This window comes from Delphinus delphis, chromosome 2 (assembly GCF_949987515.2).
Source record: "Delphinus delphis chromosome 2, mDelDel1.2, whole genome shotgun sequence".
Taxonomy (NCBI): Eukaryota; Metazoa; Chordata; class Mammalia; order Artiodactyla; family Delphinidae; genus Delphinus; species Delphinus delphis.
The window spans coordinates 161,923,001-161,947,863 of record NC_082684.1 but is presented as its reverse complement, the minus strand read 5'-3'; the positions used below and the strand labels follow the sequence as shown (position 1 = coordinate 161,947,863).

General features: G+C 35.1%; 1 protein-coding gene across 16 annotated transcripts in view; it reads left to right on the top strand.

Moving 5' to 3' along the window:
• Positions 1 to 24,863, top strand: part of CCDC7 (coiled-coil domain containing 7) — a 300,965-nt gene that overhangs the window by 273,152 nt on the left and 2,950 nt on the right. For 14 of the 16 annotated variants that reach the window (XM_060006166.1, XM_060006169.1, XM_060006177.1 and 11 more), the window contains one exon: positions 3,195 to 4,749. The gene's annotated coding sequence lies outside the window, so the exon portion shown is untranslated. Of the gene's footprint in view, positions 1 to 3,194; positions 4,750 to 8,248; positions 8,305 to 8,592; positions 8,705 to 10,269; positions 10,711 to 14,923; positions 15,090 to 15,451; positions 15,579 to 16,294; positions 16,479 to 24,863 lie in introns of those variants that run through there. The other 2 variants (XM_060006163.1, XM_060006164.1) reach the window with 2 other exon arrangements.

Genomic DNA, 24,863 nt, shown 5'->3' with positions numbered 1-24,863 from the left:
GCTAATATATGCGCTAAATCAGTGCTTTTCAAGCCTATCTACAAAATAGGATTCACCTGGGGTGCTTTAAAAGCTACCAATTCTCTGCCCCAGCCCCAGACCAATTAAACCAGATTCTCCTTAGGTGATTAAACTGTGCAGCCAGAGTTGAGCACCATGATGCTTATTATTTGATGATATAAGGGAAATCAACTGATACCTCAGCCCATATACAAATGGTTGTGGCTGATTTTTTTTTTTAATCCAGTTCTTGTAACTACTGGCCTAGTGGGGCCCAATAAATAAATTCAGTCTATATTGGGTTCACTTAAATGTTTCTTCTCCCAGACCACCTCGTTCATGGCAATTATGACTTCCCCTCCAAGCACTCCCCAACAGAATTTCCTGTGATAATGGAAATGTTCTATATCTGTGCCCTCCAATATAGGAGCTATGAGCCATACGCAGCTATTGAGCTCTTAAAATGTGGTTAGTATATTTTAATTAGTTTAAATCTAAATAGCAATATATGGTTTGTGGCTCCTATACTGGACAGCACAACTCAAGAATTATCAGTGATCCAGCAACCAATCAGGACCTGGGAAGGCAGTGAGCTATCCAGAAGGACATATAGGAAACCTTTTTACTGATGAATGAACAGTACAACTAAATATATCTCCCAGGAGAAGTAGGAGCAGGAGTAGTATTTCAGCAGAGCTGTTGGATAAGATGTAATGCTTCTTAGGATAGCAGGATGGCCCTTAATATTGAGCAGACGATGTCAGTTTCAACCACGGACTCTGAATAGCTCAAATTTGGCCAGGATTAGTGGGCAAAAGTGAGTAGGCTACAGCCTTTGGAAGGCTTTGGTTGCCTTCAAAGATAAGGCAAGTCTCATCCATTCTTGAGGAGGTCAGATAATTAGTAGTCAGGGCACAGTTATAAGAATGAATATCTAATGATCACTAGAAATTCAATAATTCCTTTGGTTTTATTGTGATTCACTCAAAACCTAAAAACTTTTAGAGATCATATTAATGCTTTAAGTAAACTGAAAAAGGCACAGTATTTCTCTAGACTTCTGAATACATTTTTTACTATGGTTGTTCTAAAAATGGTGCTGCTAAAGAGAGATCTGGACTACCTAATCCAAAGTTTAATGTGAGGTCTGCTTTGGTATGTAAATTAGAATATCATCTTTATAAACAAGCTCTGTCCAGAAGGTAGTAGAATAATTTTTTGTTCATAAAAATTATGTGGGGGCTTCCCTGGTGGCGCGGTGGTTGGGAGTCCGCCCGCCGATGTGGGGGACGCGTGTTCGTGCCCCGGTCCGGGAGGGTCCCGCGTGCTGCGGAGCAGCTGGGCCCATGAGCCACAGCTGCTGGGCCTGTGCGTCCGGAGCCTGTGCTCCGCGGCGGGAGAGGCCGCAACGGTGGGAGGCCCGCATATCGCAAGAAAAAAAAAATTATGTGATCATTCATGCTGTTGAGGCTTATTCAGTTGGCGAGAGTACCTCTAGCATTCTGTTTTCTACTTGTCACAATCCTTAATTGAAATCATATATTGGTATCTTAAACATTCAGTTCCAAAATGTCTCATAGAGCTGGTCCAGGAGATTAGAGAGCAACAGGAGCAGATGGTAATCTAAATGTAACCACTTGATATTTTAGTATTTGATGAGAGGTAAAAATCCTTATTTTTCTTTTCAAGAACGTGAGATTACTTGGGGGGAGGGGCGTGGTTCAAGGAACATATTTTCCCCCTCTGTATATTGGTGGCTAACTTCTTGCACAGGGCCATGATTTCAGGTGCGGAGAGAGAGTAGAGTTTCCTAGATACCAGATTACACAGTTAGGTTCCTGAGGCGGGGGCATCATGCAATTGTTTTCTGATTTAGAAAACAATTCTCAGTTTGTTATGCTCCTCTCTAGGTCATTGAGCACTGCAGTGGCAACTAAAATGGAATTTTTAAACAAGGTGTAGGCAGTAACTGTAACTTATAGGATATGAATTTTCAACGGAAATGGCTGAATCACTGGGCCAGGGAATAGGGGTATTGGTCACTAGAATCCAGGGTATTGATAGCTTCTTATTGAATGAAATCCTGGTCCATGCAGCTGCTTGACATTTTGAAGTCTATCATTGCTTTAATCGAATGGCAGGAACCCACAATTCAAGAGTTTCACGGAGACATAGACTGCTATCTCTGAACATACAGACTGGGAAGAGAAAAAGCATTGTGATTGTTCTCTCTCCCATACCTTTTCTACCCTCCTATCACCTTCCAGACAGCCAGTGTGGTGCCTGAGTTGCAGATGGCAAGCTACAGGCTGGGTGCCCATGGTCAACTTTCTCAGTTCCCCAAAATACAAGCATTATTCCTATCTTAGAATTCCCAAGCCTTTCAGTTTGGGCATGGGTCAGAGTGGTAGAAACTATGTGTGGACAGGCTCTCATGTGTACATATAGTCTCATGGTTAAGTCTGTCTGTTCAGAGCATGTATTCATCATCTGAGAGTCAAGGACACAAGTTCATTTAAATTGCTCAAGGTCATAGAGCACATTAGCAGCAGATAAAGGATGGGAACCCATAAAATTGGACTCTAAAGTCCAGGATTTTAATCTCTAGTATCCCACCAAAAGGCCATAGTCCATAATAGCCAGCTTTACAATGTTATTTTAAAAAAATTATTCTGATATTTGTTTAAAATGGTAATTAAGACTTTATTTGACACTATTGCAGTAGGGGACAAAGACTGAACTCAACTCTAAACATAGGAAAAACAGCTGGGGATTTATAGCCAATGAGCAGAGTAAGTGAGTGGATCAGTGGATGTAACATTACTAAGAGGAGGCATCAGGGGTGGGGATTCCTACTAAATTACCCTAACAGCCTTCTTGATGAGGGCAGGCCAAGGACAGGGCCAAGTATGAGGCCTACTTTAAAAGAGGTCTTAGAGGAACCCAACCAAAGTTTACTAAAGGACGGACTTTTGGTCAAGGTTCAGCTAAAATGAATTTTTTAAGCATTGAGAGAAAGATCATTGATTTTTGAAAACCAAAATCGCTAGATAATATTTTGAAAAATGCCATGCAATTAGTGTAGAATTTACTCTAATGATGAGAGATGCACAAAGCTGAAAGTTTTAGAAATGCTTGTATGTATATTAGAAGTTCAATTAAATGAAAAATATAACAACTTGGTTTATTTTCAGAACTCTTCTTTACCATGTGGAACAAATTTGAAGCTAAGATAAAAGCCTTTGTTGCTGATGTTAAGAAAGCAGCTCTCTGTTGAAGTTCCAACTTGCTTCTATTCACTCATGTCCCTGTAATGCCTTCTGGTGTGGTGTAAAAGCAATTAAATGAAATTTGTGCTCTGCATGTCTTGAAAATGTCATAATTATTTGTGTCAATTATTTGCAAATCTATTCTTTATGATACTATATAGAGAAAAGTCACTGCCATACATATCTTACACTTCCAGATAGAGGAACTGAATTTAGAAAAAATTTTGCTTTAGTTTTTTTCATATTAAAACTGTAAATTCATTGAAGAGATCAGAACAAAGTTGTTATTATTTATGTAATATTTATTAAACCTAGTGAGACTGCAAATCATACTACTGGCTCTAGCTGAACTATAAAAGACATTATTTATAAATTCGAAGAACTTATTCTGTGTAGGAATGTTATTAATGCATATCAAGTTTAACTGGTATTAGTGTTAAAGGAACATTGAAAAGAATAAGAGGAAAAAACTTGTAAATATTAAGTTAGTAGTCTAGTATCTTTATTGTTGCCTTGTTTTCTCTTTTGGTCTTGAGACTGATAGATTTTCATGACTGGTTATTATCTAATCATGTGCCTCTTTTGATGTGAAGATGTCTTTTATTTATTTTTAGAATATTTTTATCAGCTTCTAACAGTTCTAAATATTATTAATAAATATTTTGGTTCTTTATCTGTTTGAAAACTGAAATGAAGTAAAACTAAATAAAATAATACTCTTACGTATTTAATTAGATTTTTTCCAGAATCTAGAATTATTGCACCATTTCAAAACGTGCTTATGTTGATAGGCTACTGATTTAGTAAAAAAAATATCAATAGGTATTTAAATTTCTACATTTAAGAATCTTTTGACAGTAACACAATAATAGGAGGGGACTTTAACACCCCACTTTCACCCATGGACAGCTCAACCAAAATGAAAATAAATAAGGAAACACAAGCTTTAAATGATACATTAAACAAGATAGATTTAATTGGTATTTATAGGACATCCCATCCCAAAACAACAGAATACACTTTCTTCTCAAGTGCTCATGGAACATTCTCCAGGATAGATCATATCTTGGGTCACAAATCAAGCCTTGGTAAATTTAAGAAAATTAAAATCGTATCAAGTATCTTTTCCGACCACAATGCTATGAGACTAGATATCAATTACAGGGAAAAAACCTGTAAAAAATATAAACACATGGAGGCTAAACAATATGCTACTAAATTACCAAGAGATCACTGAAGAAATCAAAGAAGAAGTCAAAAAATACCTAGAAAAAATGACAGTGAAAACACAATGGCCCCAAACCTGTGGGATGCAGCAAAAGCAATTCTACGAGGGAAGTTTACAGCAATACAATCCTACCTCAAGAAACAAGAACATTCTCAAACAACTTAAACTTACACCTAAAGCAATTAGAGAAAGAACAAAAAAAAAACCCAAAGTTAGCAGAAGGAAAGAAACATCAGATCAGAAATAAATGAAAAAGAAATGAAGGAAATGATAGCAAAAATCAATAAAACTAAAACCTGGTTCTTTGAGAAGATAAACAAAATTGATAAACCATTAGCCAGACTCATCAAGAAAAAAAGGAAGAAGACTCAAATCAACAGAATTAGAAATGAAAAAGGAGAAGTAACAACTGACACTGCAGAAATACAAAGGATCATGAGAGATTACTACAAGCAACTATATGCCAATAAAATGAACAACATGGAAGAAACGGACAAATTTTTAGAAAAGCACAACCTTCCACGACTGAGCCAGGAAGAAACAGAAAATATAAACAGACCAATCACAAGCACTGAAATTGAAACTGTGATTAAAACTCTTCCAACAAACAAAAGCCCAGGACCGATGGATTCACAGGCAAATTCTATCAAACATTTAGAGAAGAGCTAACACCTGTCCTTCTCAAACTCTTCCAAAATATAGCTGAGGGAGGAACACACCCAAACTCATTCTACAGGGCCACCAGCACCCTGATACCAAAACGAAAGATGTTACAGAAAACCCTACAGGCCAATATCACTGATGAACATACATGCAAAAGTCCTCAACAAAATTCTAGCAAACAGAATCCAGCAGCACATTAAAAGGATCATACACCATGATCAAGTGGGGTTTATCCCAGGGATGCAAGGATTCTTCGACATATGCAAATCAATCAATGTGATACACCACATTAACAAATTGAAGGATAAAAACCATATGATAAATCTCAATAGATGCAGAGACAGCTTTCAACAAAATTCAACACCCATTTATGATAAAAACTCTCCAGAAAGTAGGAAGAGAGGGATCTTACCTGAACATAATATAGGCCATATATGACAAACCCCTAGCCAACATCGTTCTCAGTGGTGAAAAACTGAAAGCATTTCCACTAAGATCAGGAATAAGACAAGGTTGCCCGTTCTCACCACTGTTATTCAACATAGTTTTGGAAGTTTTAGCCACAGCAATCAGAGACGGAAAGGAAATAAAAGGAATCCAAATCGGAAAAGAAGAATTAAAACTGTGACTGTTTGCAGATGACATGATACTATACATAGAGAATCCTAAAAATGCTACCAGAAAACTACTAGAGCTAATCAATGAATTTGGTAAAGTAAGAGGATACAAAATTAATGCACAGAGATCTCTTGCATTCCTATACACTAACGATGAAAAATCTGAAGGAGAAATTAAGGAAACACTCCATTTACCATTGCAGCAAAGAATAAAATACCTAGGAATAAACCCACCTAAGGAGACAAAGACCTGTATGCAGAAAACTATAAGACACTGATGAAAGAAATTAAAGATGATACAAACAGATGGAGAGATATACCATGTTCTTGGATTGGAAGAATCAACATTGTGAAAATGACTGTACTACCCAAAGCAATCTACAGATTCAATGCAATCCCTATCAAACTACAATGGCTTTTTTTTTACAGAACTAGAACAAAAAATTTCATAATTTGTATGGAAACAGAGCAGACCCCGAATAGCCAAAGCAAACTGAGAAAGAGAAAACGGAGCTGGAGGAATCAGGCTCCCTGACTTCAGACTACACTACAAAGCTACAGTAATCAAGACAGTAGCTTTGGCACAAAAACAGAAATGTAGATCAATGGAACAGGATAGAAAGCCCAGAGGTAAACCCATGCACATATGGTCACCTTATCTTTGATAAAGGAGGCAAGAGTATACAATGGAGAAAAGACAGCCTCTTCAGTAAGTGGTGTTGCAAAAACTGGACAGCTACATGTAAAAGAATGAAATTAGAACACTCCCTAACACCATACACAAAAATAAACTCAAAATGGATTAAAGACCTAAATGTAAAGCCAGACACTATAAAACTCTTAGAGGAAAACATAGGCAGAACACTCTATGACATACATCACAGTAAGATGACCCACCTCCTAGAGAAATGGAAATAAAAACAAAAATAAATGAGGCCTAATGAAACTTAAAAGCTTTTGCACAGCAAAGGAAACCATAAACAAGACGAAAAGACAACCCTCAGAATGGAAGAAAATATTTGCAAACAGAGCAACTGACAAAGGATTCATCTCTAAAATATACAAGCAGCTCATGCAGCTCAATATCAAAAAAACAACCCAATCCAAAAATGGGCAGAATACCTAAATAGACATTTCTCCAAAGAAGATATGCAGATTGCTAACGAACACATGAAAAGATGCTCAACATCTCTAATTAGAGAAATGCAAATCAAAACTATAATGAGGTATCACCTCACACCAGTCAGAATGGCCATCAGCAAAAAATCTACAAACAATAAATGCTGGAGAGGGTGTGGAGAAAAGGGAACCCTCCTGCACTGTTGATGGGAATGTAAAATTGATCCAGCCACTATGGAGAACAGTATGGAGGTTCCTTAAAAAACTAAAAATAGAACTACCATATGAACCAGCAATCCCTCTACTAGGCATATACCCTGAGAAAACCATAATTCAAAATGGTCATGTACCACAATGTTCATTGCAGCACTATTTACAATAGCCAGGACATGGAAGCACCCTAAGTGTCCATCGACAGATGAATGCATAAAGAAGATGTGGCACATATATATGATGGAATATTAGCCATAAAAAGAAACAAGGACCTAGAGTCCGTTATACAGAGTGAAGAAAGTCAGAAAGTGAAAAACAAATACCATATGCTAACACATATATATGGAATCTAAAAAAAAAAAAGGTTCTGATGAACTTAGGGGCAGGACAGGAATAAAGATGCAGACGTAGAGAATGGACACGGGGAGGGGGAAGGGTAAACTGGGCCAAAGTGAGAGAGTAGCACTGACATACATAGACTACCAAATGTAAAATAGACAGCTAGTGGGAAGCAGCTGCATCGCACAGGGAGATCAGCTCAGTGCTTTGTGACCACCTAGAGGGGTGGGATAGGGAGGGTGGTAGGGAGACACAAGAGGGAGGGGATATGGGGATATATGTATACGTATAACTGATTCACTTTGTTATACAGCAGCAACTACACAACCATGTAAAGCAATTATACTCTAATAAAGATGTTAAAAAAAAAAACAGAATCTTTCACCTATAGCACCCAGTATGTAATATATAGTCATTATAGATCCCAGAGACAGATTGAAAGTGGTTTCTTTATCACCTCAGTGATACACAGATTGACAAATTTTATATACAGATACACAAATTTTAAGACTATATATATATATATATATATATTTCATCAGCACAGTGATTTATTTTGATAAATGTGAGACCTGAATGTGAGATGTAGGGGAAGGATAATATTTTATCCTATTTTCTCTACCTTCATTTTGTAGAATATATTTCTTTAAACACCCTCGATTTTAGAGCACAACTTGTAACAAATCGTATACAACATAGAATTCTTCTCCATGTAGAATTACTTTCACAATTTGATATTTGAAAGATGGTTTTTTGGCCTCTGCTATCTAGCTAAAATAGTCTCGCTTTCTTGTTTGTAGGAAGTCTCTCAGTGTCAGAAATGGTTCTTAACATCGAGTCAAATTCTACCTTCATAGTAAGTTATTCCTGTTGGTGGAGCTTGAGTAAAACTGAAAAATATTTTAAAGGCAGTTAAATGAGACAATATTAAAAATAGAGTCCTGGGTCAGTGCCTGGCACCAAAGATGACCTAATTATTATCATCAGAACCACTGAAAATGCTTTATAAGCTTTTCTTAATTAAGAATAATCCTTTAAGTACAATATTGATTGAAGAAAATCTAATTATACTGGTAACTGAAATTCAAGACAAAAATAATGTATGTAAACACTAAACTCTAGTCAATAAATTTGTTTCTTGCAGGAGTACAGGCTACCAATTCTGAATATACGTGTATACTGGGGTTGAACAAATAAATACAGGAATGATGGAATGTAAGAGCCAGGTTTCTCAGTGCTGGAGAGAGAAATTATAGGTAAGTAAATTGGAAAGCCTAGAATAAACCCCATGGTAATGCGTATGTTGGAAAGTCTTCATACTGTTTTTGCAACTTGTATGTAAGTCTAGAATTATTTTTTAAACATTTTTCAGTAATCACCCAGAGAGTATTTGTATAATGAAATATGAACAGGAAACCCTAAATTTAAGATTTGGACAGAAGAACAGGTTATATTTGTTTTTTCCATTCATTTATTAATTCAGTTAAAATTCAGTGTTTATTATATCCAGGCACAGTGTTAATTGTTAGGTTTACAAGGGTAAACCAATCAAGCATCATTTCATCAACTCAGAATCTAATGAGGGAAACAAATGTTAAATGAGTATGTATATAGTAAGGTGAATTATATACAGAATTTGTGAATACATAAGTATGTATAATACACATATCTATGTATAACACTTTTTTAAATTGAAATATTGTTAATTTATAATGTTTTGTTAGTTTCTGGTGTACAGCAAAGTGATTCAGTTATATGTATGTATAGACGTTTATATATATGTAAATTATATATACTTTTATATTTTCATATTCTTTTCCATTATAGTTTATTACAAAATATTGAATATAGTTCCCTGTGCTATACAGTAGGACCTTGTTGTTTATATATAGTAGTTTGTATCTGCTAATCCCAAACTCCTAATTTATCCCCCCCTCCCCGCCCTGAACTTTCCCCTTTGGTAACCAAGTTTGTTTTCTATGTCTCTGAGTCTGTTTTTGTTTTGCAAATAAGTTCTTTTGTATCATTTTTTAAGATTGCACATATAAGTGATACCATATATTTGTCTTTCTCTGTCTTACTTCACTTAGTATGATAATCTCTCTCTTTAGAGAAATCAGCTGATAACCTTTTGGGGGTCCCTTGTAACTAACTCTTTGTTTTTCTCATGCTGCCTTTAGAATCCTCTCTTTAACTTTTGTCATTTTAATTATAATATGTCTTGGTGTAGGTCTGTTTGGGTTTATCTTGTGCTTCCTGTACCTGGATATGTTTCCTTCTTTATGTTTCAGAAATTTTCAGCCATAGTTTCTTCAAATACATTTTCGATCCCCTTTTCTCTTTCTTCTCTTTCTAGGATCCCTATTATGTATGGATTGTCTTGCGCTATATTATCCCATAGGTCTCATATGTTGCTTTCATTTTTTTTCATTTGTCTTTCTGTCTGCTTTCTGATTGGGTGATTTCCATTATCCTCTCTGCCAGATCACTTATTCATTCTTCTGCATTATCTAGTTTGCTATTTATTGCCATTTGCTCAGCTTTCATCTCAGCAAGTGAGTTTTCTAATTTTCATTGGCTCATCTTTATAGTTTCTAGTTCCTTGTTACAATGATCTGCATTTCTATTAATAGCCTTTCTTAACTCCTTCAGTATTTTTATTACCTCCTTTTTGAACTTGGGATCTGGTAGACTGGAGAGGTTTCATTGTTTTTTCTTTCAGGGGATTTCTCTTGTCTTTTAAGGGTTCTGTTTTGATAATATATGTTCGCTTTCATAATTTAACCATAATACTGCAAGATTATGTTTCCTTTTTCCAAAGTGTGTAGAACACATCATATATGCCTCAGAGGTAAGGATAAAGTGACTGACATTAAAGGCCTTGGATAAAGCTTAATGACCAACGACTGTAAGAATCAAATAGGATAGTAGCAATGAAAGTGTGATGAAGATATGAGGTATGTAAGAAACAAAATAAACTAGGCTGTTCAAATAGAAGTCTGAAAACAAAATTGGATTTAATGGCTGAGTGGCAAAGGAAGGATGCACCACACAGGTCTGACTTAAGAGAGTTGTCCAAAATGAAAATTGAAGGGCTTAGATATAGGGCAAAAAGGGAATAATAAGACTGAATAGGGTAAGATGACAATTTCAAGTCATGAGTTGGCTGAAGAGGTAGATTATAAACTCATGTTCACAATTACTTACCTTTAGAGATTGCATCACCAATATGGAGAAACCTGGTTTCAAGTAGGTCTGGGATGGAGAAAGAAAAATTTCAAAGGGCCTAAGGTTATGCTTAGATTGGCAAGATTTTTTTTTTTAACCTATTTCATTACAGTCTTACTTAGAAATAAGAAATGAAGTTGGGAATTCCCAGAGGTACCTTCCATTGCTAAGGTGATTGAAGGGGGAAATGGTACTAATTGATAATTAACACTTGTTAAAAATTTACAAGATTTACATTCTCTTTGAGGAGTGACATCAGCAAGATGGTGGACTAGGAGGAGCTCTGGAAACTAGTCAGATCACAAAAGAAGAGAGCAAAAGAAGAAGAAAGGAACAAAAATGAACTACAAAAACAACCAGAAAACAATAAGTACATGTGCATCAATAATTACTTTAAGTATAAATGGACTAAATACTTCAATGAAAAGACACAGAGTAGGGACTTCCCTGGTGGTGCAGTGGTTAACAATCCGCCTGCCAATGCAGGGGACATGGGTTCAATCCCTGGTCTGGGAAGATCCCACATGCTGTGGAGCAACTAAGCCCATGTGCCACAACTACTGAGCCTGAGCTCTAGAGCCCGCAAGCCACAACTACTGAGCCCGCATGCCACAACTACTGAAGCCCATGCTCCTAGAGCCCGTGCTCCACAACAAGAGAAGCCACCACAATGAGAAGCCCACACACGACAACGAAGACCCAACGCAGCTAAAAATTAAAAAAAAAAACACAGGGCTTCCCTTATGGTGCAGTGGTTGAGAATCTGCCTGCTAATGCAGGGGACACGGGTTCGAGCCCTGGTCTGGGAAGATCCCACATGCCGCGGAGCAACTAGGCCCGTGAGCCACAACTACTGAGCCTGCACGTCTGGAGCCTGTGCTCCGCAACAAGAGAGGCCGCGATAGTGAGAGGCCCACGCACCGTGATGAAGAGTGGCCCCCGCTTGCCACAACTAGAGAAAGCCCTCACACAGAAATGAAGTCCCAACACAGCCAAAAAAAAAAAAAAAAAAGACACAGAGTGGCTGAATGGATAAAATACAAAATGCATATATATGCTGCCTACAAGAGTCTCACTTGTGAATGGATAAAGATGTGTATATGTGTGTTTGTGTATGTGTGTGTGTATGCACACACATAATTGAATATTACTCAGCCATAAAACCAAAAGCAATCTTGCCATTTGCAACAACAGGGATGGACCTAGAGGGTATTATGCTAAGTGAAATGTCAGAAAGAGAAAGACAAATACTATACACCATTTCATTTATATGTGAAATCTAAGAAACAAAATAAATGAACAAACATAACAAAACAGAACCAGACTCATAGATACAGAGAAAAAACTGGTGGTTGACATAGGGGAGGGGGGTAGGGGGTTGAGTTAAATAGGTGAGGGAGATTAAGACATACATACAAACTTCCAGTCGTAAATAAGTCACAGGGATGTAATGTATCACATAGGCAATATAGCCAATAATATAATAATTTTATATGGTGACAGATGGTAACTAGATTATTGTGGTGATCATTTGTAGTGTATAAGAACATCAAATAACTATGTTGAAATCTGAAACTAATACAATATTGTAAGTCAATTGTACTTCAATTTAGAAAAACAGAAAAAAATTTTAAAAAGAAAAAAAAGAAAAAGCCTAGTAACAGTGATCATAAATAAATAGGCAATCTGAACATAGTTATAATACCAAGGAACCTGAAGCAGTAATCAAAAACCTCCCGACAAAGAAAAGTCCCAGAACAGATGGCGTCATGGGTGAGTTGTACCAAATATTTAAAGAAAAATTAACATCAATCTTAATTCAAACTCTTAAAAAATTGAAAGAGTGAACACTTCCTCATTCATTCTAATAGTCTGCATTACCCTGATTCCAAAGACAAAGACATCACAAGGGAAGAAAAATATAGACCAGTATCACTTGTATATATTAATGTAAAAATACTCAAAAAAATGCTAGAAGACTGAATTCAACAGTTAAAGGTTTTACAAACCATGACCAAGCGGTATTTATTAATGGAATGCAAATGTGGTTCAACATATTAAAATTATTGAATGAAGTGTACCACATTAACAGAATGAAAGAAAGAAAACACATGATCATCTCAATTGATGCAGAAAAAGCATTTGACATAATTCAGTACCTTTTCATGATCAAAAACACCCAAAAGACTAGGAATAGAAGGAAACTAACTCAACATGATAAAGCCATATATGAAAAGTCCACAGTTAACATACTCAATTATGAAAGACTGAAAGCTTTTCCTCTAAGAACAAGAACAAAATAATATTCTGACTCTTGCCATTTCTATTTAATATAGTACTGGAAGTCCTGGCCAGAGTAATTAGGAAAGAAAAATTAATAAAAGGAATCTAAACTGGAAAGGAAAAAGTCAAATTATATTTTTAGACAACATGATCACCTTATGTGTAGAAAACCCTAAAGATTCCACATGCAGAAAAACTGTTAAAACTAATAAACAAATTTAGCAGAGTTGAAGGATGCAAAATCAACACACAAAAATCAGTTGTGTTTCTACACTAACAATGGCCAATCTGAAAAGGAAGAAGATAATTTTGTTAATGATAATATCAAAAAGAATAAAATACTTAGCAATAAACTTAGCCAAGAAGGCAAAAGATTTGTACACTGAAACTACAAAACATTGCAGAAAGAAATTAAAGACACAAATAAATGAAAAGACTTCCCATGTTCGTGGACTAGAAGATAATACTGTTAGGATGTCAGTATTTCCCAAATGGTCTACAGATTCAATGCAATCCTTATCAAAATTTGAGTTAAATTTTTGCAGAAATGGAAAAATCCATACTAAAATTTATATGGACCCACAAGGGAACCCAAATAGCCAAGACAATCTTGAAAAAGGAGAAAATATTTGGAGGTTTTACAGTTTCTGATATCAAAAATTTCCACAAAACTACATAAACAAAACAGTGCGGTACTGGCATGCAGACAGGCATATAGGCCAGTCAAATACAATAGAGAGCCCATAGATAAACCCTTGCATATATGGTCGAATGAATTTTTGACGGGGTGTGAGGACCATTCAGTGGGGAAAACAGTCTCTTCAACAAGTGGTGCTGGGAAAACTGGATATCCACATTCAAAGAAAAAGTTGGATCCTTACCTTACACATATTTAAAAATTCTAAGTAGATCAAAGATGTAAACATGAGTGCTAAAACTACAAAACTTAAAATGGGGAAAGCTTCATGACATTAGATTTGACAATTTCTTGAAAATGATGCGAAAAGCACAGACAACAAAGGAAAAAAATAGATAAACTGGACTTCAACAAAATTTAAACCTTTTCTACATCAAAGGATACTATCAACAGAGTGAAAAAGCAATCCACAGGATGGGAGAAAACATTTGCAAATCATATATCTGATATGGCATTAAGATCCAGAATATATAAATATCTCCTACAACTCAATAACAAAAACAAAAACCTGATTTAAAAATGGGCAAATGGGGACTTCGCTGGTGGCACAGTGGTTAAGAATCTGCCTGCCAATGCAGGGAACACGGGTTCAATCCCTGGTCCGGGAAGATCCCACATGTCACGGAGCAACTAAGCCCGTGCGCTACAACTACTGAAGCCCATGTGCCCTGGAGCCCATGTGCCCTAGAGCCTGTGAGCCACAACTACTGAGCCCATGCACTACAACTACTGAAGCCCATATACCCTAGAGCCCGTGAGCCACAACTACTGAGCCCACGTGCTGCAACTACTGAAAGCCCATGCACCTAGAGCCCATGCTCTGCAACAAGAGAAGCCACCACACTGAGAAGCCCGTGCACTACAACAAAGAGAAGGCCCCACTCACCACAACTAGAGAAAGCCCGCGTGCAGCAACAAAGACCCAATGCAGCCAAAAATAAATAAATAAAAAATAAATTTATTTAAAAAAATGGGCAAATGACTTGAATAGACATTTCTCTAAAGGAAATAAACAAATGGCCAACAAGTATGTGAAAAGATGCTCAACATCACTAATTATTAAGAAAATGCAAAACAAAACCACAATGAGATATCACCTCACATTCATTAGAATGGTTAATTTTTTTTAATCACAGAAAATAGCAAGTAGGTAAAACGGTACGTTTACTGTAGAAAATGTATGGCAGTTCCTGAAAATAATGAAACATATACCCAAATGAATTGAAGGCAGAGACTGAAACAGATATTTGTATACTCCTGTTTATAGCAGCATTATTCCACAATAACCGAAAGACAGAAGCAGTCCAAGTCTCCAACAATGGATGAATGCATAAAGAAAATGATACATGTACATACAATGTAATATTATTCAGCCTGAAAAAAGAAGGAAATTCTGACACATGATGCAACATGGATGAACCTTGAAGACTTATGTAAGTGAAATAAGCCAGTCTCAAATGGGCAAATACTGCATGATTCCACATACATGAGATAGAGTACTCAAATTCATAGAGACAAAAGTTAGAATGGTTGCCAGGGGCTAGGGAAAGGGTGAATGGGGAGTTATTATTTAATGGACAAAAGTTTCTGATTGGAAAGATTAAAAAAAAGTTCTGGAGGTGAACGATAGTGATGGTTGCACATCATTGTGAATGTGCTCAATGCCACTGAACTGTACACTTAAAAATAGGTAAAATGACAGATTTTATGTTATGAATATTTTACCCAATAAAAAAGGTTTACATTGTTTTCTAATTATAATTTTTCAAGGTAATTTGCTATTTAATTTGTTTAGAGAAAAATGAAGAAAATCTAACAAGAATAAGCTTTGAAAATATTCTAGAGGAGCAAAGACTTTAAAGCTTTTAGAAGAGTTTATAAATTTGTTTTCCAGAGGATACAGAGAGCAAAGTCACATAAAGGTAAGAGTATAACAAAATTTCATATCTGGGTCACTTAACTTTAGCAATTATTTTCTTGAAAATTATATTTAAAAATTTTAAAATAATAGCATCAATAAACTAATGTAAACTCTGAGATATCACTGAATTTTCTACCTACATTTTTGTTGATTTTAATATTAAAATTTTACATAAAACAGTAAGCTTGAATGCTATTTTTCTGTATTCAAATAGAAAGATACAATTCAATACTGAGTGACTTTTCCTTAAATGGATTGTGAATGTGTAACATTTCTAACTTTGCTTTTTTTTTTTTTAACTGAAGGGAGATAGAGTTGAGTTAATCATACTACTAATACTGTGGCATATTATCATCACTAGTTTATTCAAGGTCCCTCTCTTATTTTTACATTATCACATTCATCCCTATCCTTTTCCCACTCCTCTACTACTCAGCTATAGGCATTTGCTCTAATGTATTTAATGTGTCCTTAGATAAATTTGATGTTTGAAAAATATGTTTTATGCAAGTATTTTAAATTTGCATAGTGTGCTACTGCAGATCTCTTAACTTTTTTCTTTTCAACAGCCATACGTTTTAAGCACTATTCTGTAGTTGCAAGTATATCTGAGCCACTGCTTCTCACTGATGCATCCCACTCTAATGCTCTAGTCGTCCAGTTCCCTGGTGATGGGATCCAATTATTTGTAACCACATGCCTTTTTCATGTTTGCAGGGTGAACACTCTCAAGAGTGAGATTGCAGGGGCCAGTGTATAATTTGTTTTCCTGAAGTTCTACTCAGCTGTTCCAAAGCAGCAGTACTAGTTTGCACTTTCAGTGGCAGTGCCTGAAGGTTCCTGTCAGTCAACCACTCACTAACACTTGATGTTACCAGGCTTTCTAATTTGTCCTAATCAGGTGAGCATAAAGTGGTATTTCATTATTCCAAATTGTATTTTTCTAATCATGATGATCATCTTTAAGCAACCGTTTCCTTTTGTATATATTTTTATCCATATACATTTTTAGCAATTTAGGTATTCTATTCTAAGGAAGGGTTTGATTTATTATCTATTTGTGTTGATGTGCAGGGGTTCCTTACATAGTCTAGATATTTATTGCTTATTGGTTTTAAATGTTGCCAATATTTTCTGCCACCTATGCCATTAACTATGTCTCTATTGTCTAGTTAATCAGAAATCTTTATTTTTAATACAGTGAAATACATTAATTGTTTTATTGTGATTTGGGTTTAGGGGCCTTAGGAAAGTTATTACAAAGATATCTTTTACATTGATTTCTATTAATTTTATACTTTTGTCTTTCATGTTTAGATCTTTAATCCATGAGAAATCATTTTGGTATGTGATATAGTACAGGGATCCAATATTATTTTTCTCCATATTATGTCATTTTTTTCCAGTTCCATCTACCAAAAGAACCATTCTTTTCCTGAATGATTTATGAAGCCACATCTATTGTATGCTAAGTTCCCACAGAGATGGGATGTTCTTCAGGTCTCTGATTTGCTTCTTACGATAGTCTATTTGTTCTTACACTACTATCACACTATTTTTTAAATCGATTTGTATTGATTGTACCATTTATCTGGTAGGATAAGACATCTACATAGCTCCATTTTTAAAAATTGCTCTAGCTATTCATAGACCTTTATTCTTCTACATAAAATCTGTATGGGAATTGCATTAAATTCTTAGGTTAATCTGGAGAGAAGTGGTAGCTTTACCATATTAGTCATTGCACCTTGAATATGAGGTAATTTCCATCCATTTTTTTTCTTCTTTTAGTATTTTAAAGGCAACTTTAACAATTTCTCTATTAAAGTCTTATGTATTCCTTGTTAGACATACATAACCTAACCCTTGTTAGGTTAAAGTCTTAATGCTTAATTTTTGTTGCTTATTTTATATTTTTCCAGTGAGTTATTGCTGGTTTTAAAATGTATTGAATTTTACCAGCAGAGTTTTTATCTGGCAATCTTTTTGAACTTTCTTACTGGTTCTAATAGTTTGCCTATATAGAAGTGAGTATGTCATTTCTCTTGCAAACATTTTCTCTCATATTGTCTGACAGGCTCTACATTTTATGGAACACTAGTGAGCAGAGAGATCATCTTTGGTTTGTTGCCAGTATTAAAGCAAATCAGTCTAAATTTTTTCCACTGAGTATGTTTTTGCTTTAGGCCTCTGCTAGATGGACATTTTAAGTCAAGAATGTCTTTTAATTTATTTCCAGCATTATTGAGGTATAAGTGACAAAAATTGTACAATATATGTATAAGGTATACAATGTGATGATTTGATATAGGTATGCATTGTGAAATTATTACCACAAGCTATTAACATATCCATAACCTCACATACTAACCACTTTGTATGTGTGTTATATGAACACAAGATCTAGTCTCAGCAAATTTCAAGTATATAATACAGTCTTATTAATTATAGTCAACATGCTGTACATTAGATTCCCAGATTTTATTCATCTTGTAACTGAAAGTTTTTACCCTTTGGTCAACATCTCTCCATTTTCCCCACCTTCCAGCCCCAGGCAATAACCATTCTACTCTCAGATAGTATGAGTTCAAGTTATATACATACACATACACACACACACACACATTTTCTTTATCCATTCATCTGTCAACAGACACTTAGATTCTTTCTATATTTTGGCTGTAGGGAACAATGCTGCTGTGAACATTGGACCAGTTCAGGTAACTCTTCGAGATCCTGATTCCAATTCCTTTACATATATATATATACTCAAAAATGGGATTCTAGATCATATGGTAGTTCTATTTTTAACTTTTCTGAGGAACCCCTACACTGATTTCCATAAAGGCTGTATCAATTTACATTCCCATCAAAAGTGTACAAGGTTTCCCTTTTCTCCACATCCCTGTCAGCACAAAAAGTGCTTGTCTTTTTGATAATAGCCATCCTGACAGTTATACCTCATTGTTGTTTTGATTTACATTTCACTGATGATTAGTGATGTTGAGCATCTAATCAAATACCTGTTGGATATTTGTATGTCTCCTTTGGATGATGTCTAAATAAGATCCTTTGCCCATTTTTACATCTTGCTATTGAGGTGTGTGAGTTTCTTATACATTTTGGATATTAACCCTTTATTAGATGTATGGCTTGTAAATATTTTCTCCCATTCCATATACTGCCTTTTCATTCTATTGTTTTCCATAATGTTTTCTCTGCTGTTGCAGAAACTTTTTACTTTGAAGTATTCCCACTTGTTTATTTTTGCTTTTGTTTACTTTGGTTTCTGTGTTATATCCAAAAAAGCATTGCCAAGCCCAGTGTCAAGAAGAATTTTCTCAATGTTTTCACTTAGGAATTTTATGGTTTCAGGTCTTACATGTAAGTCTTTAGTACATTTTGAGTTAATTATTTTTTATGGTGTAAGAGAAGGGTCCAATTTCATTCCTTTGCAGACAGCTATCCATATTTTCCTACACCATTTATTAAGGAGACTGTCATTTTCCCCATTGTGTGTTCTTGACATCTTTGTGAAAGATTAATTGACATATATGTGTGGGTTTATCTCTGAACTCTCTTTTGTTTCCATTGGTCTATGAGTCAGTTTTTAATGCCAGTAAGATACTGTTTTGATTACTATAGCTTTGCAATATAGTTTGAAATCAGGAAGTGTGATGCCTACAGCTTTGTTTTTCTTTTCATTACTGTTTCTATGCCCTTATTTATTATTGGTCTGTTCAGATTCTTAGTCTTAGTAGTTTGTGTTTCTAGGAATTTACCCATTTCTTCAGGTTCCAATTTGTTAACATATGCTTACTGACAGTAGTCTCCTATGATTCCTTTTTATTTCTATGGTATCAGTTGTAATGTCTCATCTTATTTCTAATTATAATTACTTGAGTATGTTGAGTCTCCTCTCTTTCTTGGTTAGTCCACCTAAAGGTTTGTCAACTTTGCTTATCTTTTCAAAAACCAACTCTTAGTTTCATTGATCTTTTCTATTCTCATTTGTATTCTTGTTCTGTTTCATTTCTTGTTGCCCTGATCTTTTGAATCTCCTTTCTGCTAACTTTGGGCTTACTTTGTTCTTTGACATGTAAAATTAGGTTGTTTATTTAAGATATTTAAGATACTTCTTTTTTCTTAATGTAGGCATTTACTGCTATAAACTTTCCTTAGTTTTTGCTTTTGATGCATCGCATGAGTTTTGGTATGCCATGTTTCCAATTTTGTCTCAAGTTATTTTTTTGATAGCTCTTTGATTTCTTCTTTGACCCGTTAGTTGTTCAGGATCTTGTTGTTTAATTTCCACACATTTGTGACTTCTGCAATTTTTCTTTTATTTTTGGTATCTAGGTTCATACCACTGTTATCAGAAAAGATACCTGATATGATTTCAATCTTCTTAAATTGTTAACACTTGTTTTGCAGTCTAGCATATGATCTATGCTGGAAAATGTTCTGTGTACTCTTAGAAGAATGTGTGTTCTGTAACTGTTGGATAGATTGGTCTGTATAAGTCTTTTAGATCCACTTGTCTGTAGTGTTATTCAAGTCTGCTGTTTCCTTGTTGACTTTCCATCTGGATGATCTATCGATTGTTGAAAGTAAAGTATTGAAATCCCTTACTACTATTATTATACTGCTGTCTCTACCTCGCTTCAGATCTGTCAGAATATTTGCTTTATATATTTAAGTGCTTCAATGTTTGGTATATATAATTTTTATATACTCTTGACAAATGGACTCCTTCATAATGGTGATCTTCTTTGTCTCTTGTGACAAACTTTGACTGAAAGTTTAGTGTGCCTGATAAAAGTATAGGACCTCTACTGTCTTTGGTTACTATTCACAGAGAATATCTTTTTCCATATATTCACTTTCAGCCAATTTGTGTCCTTAAAGCTAAATTGAGCTTTAAGTACTCAGCATACTGCTGGATCCTGCTTTTAAAAATCCAGTCAGGCACTCTGTGCCTTTTGATTGGAGAATTTAATCCATTTGAATTTAAAGCAACTATTGATAGGTAAGGAGTTACAGCCATTTTGTTAACTGTTTTCTAGTTCCTTTTTTTTCTTCCTCTCTTGCTGTCTTCATGATTTATTGATTTTTTGAAGTGATATGCTTTGATTTCTCTATCTGTTGTGTATCTACTGAGGTTTTTTTCTTTGTAGTTACCATGAGGCTCACAAACATCTTAAAGTTATAACAGTCTATTTTAAATTGATAATGACAACTTCAATTGCATACAAAAATGCTACACTTTTACTTCTGTCCCTACCTCTTTTATGCTATTGACATCACACTTAACTCTCTTGATACTGTGTATCCATTAACAAATTATTGCAGCTACAGTTACATGTAATACTTTTGTCTTTTAACATTTATATCTGAGGTAAAATTATATATAATTTGTATATATAAATATATTTATGTATAATATATATATATTTATATATAATTTATATATACCACCATTACAGTATTAGAGTATTGAATTTGACTATATAGTTATCTTTACCAATGAGTTTTATACTTTATATATTTTCCTGTTGTAACTTAGTGTCCTTTCCTTTCAGCCTGAAAAATTCCCCTTAGCATTTCTTATAAGGCAGATCTAATGGTGATAAACTCCTTCACCTTTTATTTCTCTGGGAATGTCTTCATCTGTCCTCATTTCTGAAGGACAGTTTTTTCATGTATAGTGTTCTTGGTTGGCAGGTTTTTTGTTTTCTTTCATCTCTTTGAATATATTATCACACTCTCGTGTCCTGCAAGGTTTCTGCTAAGAAAACTGCTGATAGCCTTATGAGGGGAGGGGAGGCTTTATGTGGCAAGTCATTTTTCTCTTCTTTCAAAATTCTTCCTTTGTATTTGACTATTGACAATTTAATTATGATGTGTCTCATGGTAGTCTTCTTTGGGTTGCCTTTGCTTGGGGGTCCTTTAAGCTTCATGAATCTGGGTGTCATTGTGCCTTCTAAGATTTGGGAAGTTTTCAGCTTTATTTCTTTGAATAAACCCTCTGCTCCTTTCTCTCTCTCTTGTCCTTCTGTAATTCCTATAAGGTGTATATTCACTTGTTTAATTAATTATGTCCCATAAGTCCCATTTGCTTTCTTCATTCTTTTTCATGTGCTTTCCCCACTCTAATTTCAAATGGTCTGTCTTCAAGTTTGCTTATTATTTCTTTTGCATGGTCAATTAAGCTTTTGAAGCTCTCTAGAATTCTTTAGTTCTGTCATTGTATTCTTCAGCCTCAGGATTTTTCATCTGTTCTTTGTTTATGGTTTCTGTTAGTTTATTAAACTTCTCATTTTGTTCATGCATTTCCCTGATCTCATTTAGTTGTCTATAGTGTATTTTTTTGCATATCATTGAGCTCCTTTAAGATGATTAGTTTGAATTCTTTGTCAGGCAATTAGTAGATCTCCATTTTGTTGGGGTCAGTTACTGGAGCTGCATCAGTTTCCTTTGGTGGTGTTATATTTGCCTGATTTTCATGATCCTTATACTCTTGCATTGGTGTCTATGCATTTTAAGGCACAAACACCACTTTCAGTCTTTACAGTGTGGTTTTAGCAGGTAAAGACCTTCTCTTGTTGGGTTCCTAGATGATGGAATTTGCTCTGGTATTGCAGTTAAGTGTGCTTGGAGCCAGACCATATGGCTGCTGCTGCAGGTATAGGCAGGCACGACTCCCAGCAGGTCTCTGGGCTGGCAGGATCACTCTTGGACCTCAGGTGAAAGTGGCTGGAGCCAGATAACAGGCTGATAAAAGGGTCCATAGCCAGACCAAGGTTGGAGGGCCTGATACCCACAGCATATGTGTGGATCTCTACCTGGATCCCACAAAGGCACTATTGTCCAGGGATAGGATAGCTGCCAAATTATTGTTGCTGTGTGGTGTTACCAGTGGATGTTCTCTTATTCTGCCATCTTGATGATGTCACTCTCTGAATGCTTTTTAAAACTATCTACTGAGATTTTAATTTTTATTGAAGTACAGTTGACTTACAATATTGTGTTAGTTTCAGGTGTACAACAAAGTGATTCAGTTATACAAACACACACACACACAAACACATATCTTTTCAAATTAGAGTTTTCCTCTTTTCCAGATACATGCCCAGGAGTGGGATTGCTGGATCATATGTTAACTCTATTTTTAGATTTTCAAGGAACCTCCATACTGTTTTCCATAGTGGCTGCACCAACTTATATTCCCACCAACAGTGTAGGAGGGTTCCGTTTTCTCCACCACCACTCCAGCATTTATTATTTGTAGACTTTTTGATGACAGCCATTCTGACTGGCGTGATGTGATACCTCATGTAGTTTTGATTTGTATTTCTCTAATAATTAGTGATGTTGAGCATCTTTTCATGTGCCTGTTGCCCATCTGTATGTCTTCTTTGGAGAAATGTCTATTTAGGACTTCTGCCCATTTTCTGATTGGGTTGCTTGTTTTTATTAGTATTGAGATGTATGAGCTCTTTGTATATCTTGGAAATTAAGCCCTTGTTGGTCACATTGTTTGCAAATATTTTCTCCCAGTCTGTAGGTTGTCTTTCTGTTTTGTTTAGAATTTTCTCCACTAGCTGATTAGAGTGTTGGATTTAATTAGTAGATCTTCTCAGTATTCTTACATTCCATCTATTCTTGTGTGTGTGCCAAACTCTGCCTGTCAGTTTAAATGTGTCCCTTATAAATGACCTATTTTGATGCATCTTTTTAACTCCAATTTCCACTTTTGTAACAGCTATTACATTAGGGCTTATTTGTCTATTATTTCTTATATATTATACTGTATTTTCTATTTATTATAATTTTACTTATATTTTCTAGAGTCAGTTTATTTCTGCCTTACACATGACTCTGCTAACAATTTTTAATCTGGTTGCCTCATTGGCCTGAATGACTCTTTCTAGAAGATGCACCGTAGTCTGACACTCTTTTATCCAATCTTCCTTCCTTCATTCTTGTTAGACCTCCATCACAATTTCAAGGCCCTCCTGGCCAACATCTGCTCCATCTCTCCCTTATCTTTCACAAGCATTTTCTCCAATAAATCTAGCACAATTCTAATTCTGTCTTGAGACCTGCTTCACAGGAGACATTTTTGTCGTTGATCTCAGAGGAAATGCTTTCAATATTTTGTAATTAAGTATAATGTTTTCTGAGTTATTCTTTTTTGCAGATTCCCTTTATCAGATAAAGACCTCTTCCTCTTCTATTATAAGTTTCCGAGTTGTTGTTTTTAACATGACTATGTTTTGAATTTTACTTAATACTTATCTGCATCTATTAAGGTTATCAAATGATATTATTCCTCAATTCTGTAATATGGCAGATTGGACTAATTAATATTTTTAATTGTTTTCATTGAGGTATAACATAGTAAAGTAGGTAAAGTGCATAATCCAAAGTATACAGTTCAATGAATTTTCACATTTGTATATAACCATATATCTACCACCAAAATCAAAGTCAAGATATAGAACATTTCCATCACCACAGAAATTTTCCTTTTGCTCTTCCCAGTCATCACCCACTCTCACCCAAAACTAATCACCATTCTGATTTCAATCACCACTGATTATTTTGTCTATCTATCTTGAAATAGAATCATACAGTATGTACTCATGTCTGTATTCTCTTAGTCAACATTAATTTGTGAGATTTATCCAAGTTGTTGCATATATCAGTAGTTCATTCTTTTTTCCTTTAATCACTGTTTTGTATTGCATTGTATAAACATATAATGAACACTTGGTTTGCTTCAAGTTGTTGACTGTCAGAAATAGAGATGCTATGAAACAATTTGTACATGACATCTGGTAGGCTTATGTACTCGTTTATCTAGGGTAAACACCTAGAAGTGTAATTGATGGGCTGTAAGTTATGCATATGATTAAATTTACTAGATAACGCCAAACAGTTTTTTACATTCCCACAAGCCACAAATGAAAGTTGCATTTGCTGGACATTCTTGGGAGTAGTCGATATTACCATGTTTTTTCTATTTCAGCCATTCTGGTGTGTTTGAAGTAGCATGTAATTGCAATCATGGCGTTAATATACATATCCCTGTTGCATAATTACATTGAGCATCATTTTCTTTGTTTATTCATCATCTGGATCTCTTTAGTGACATGGCTGTTCAGGTCTTTTGCCAATTTTTCAAAGTCGGTTATTCTGTTTTTTACTTATTGATTGTAGGAATTCTTAACATATTCTGAATACAAATCTTTTATCACATGTATGTATTTCAAATTTTATC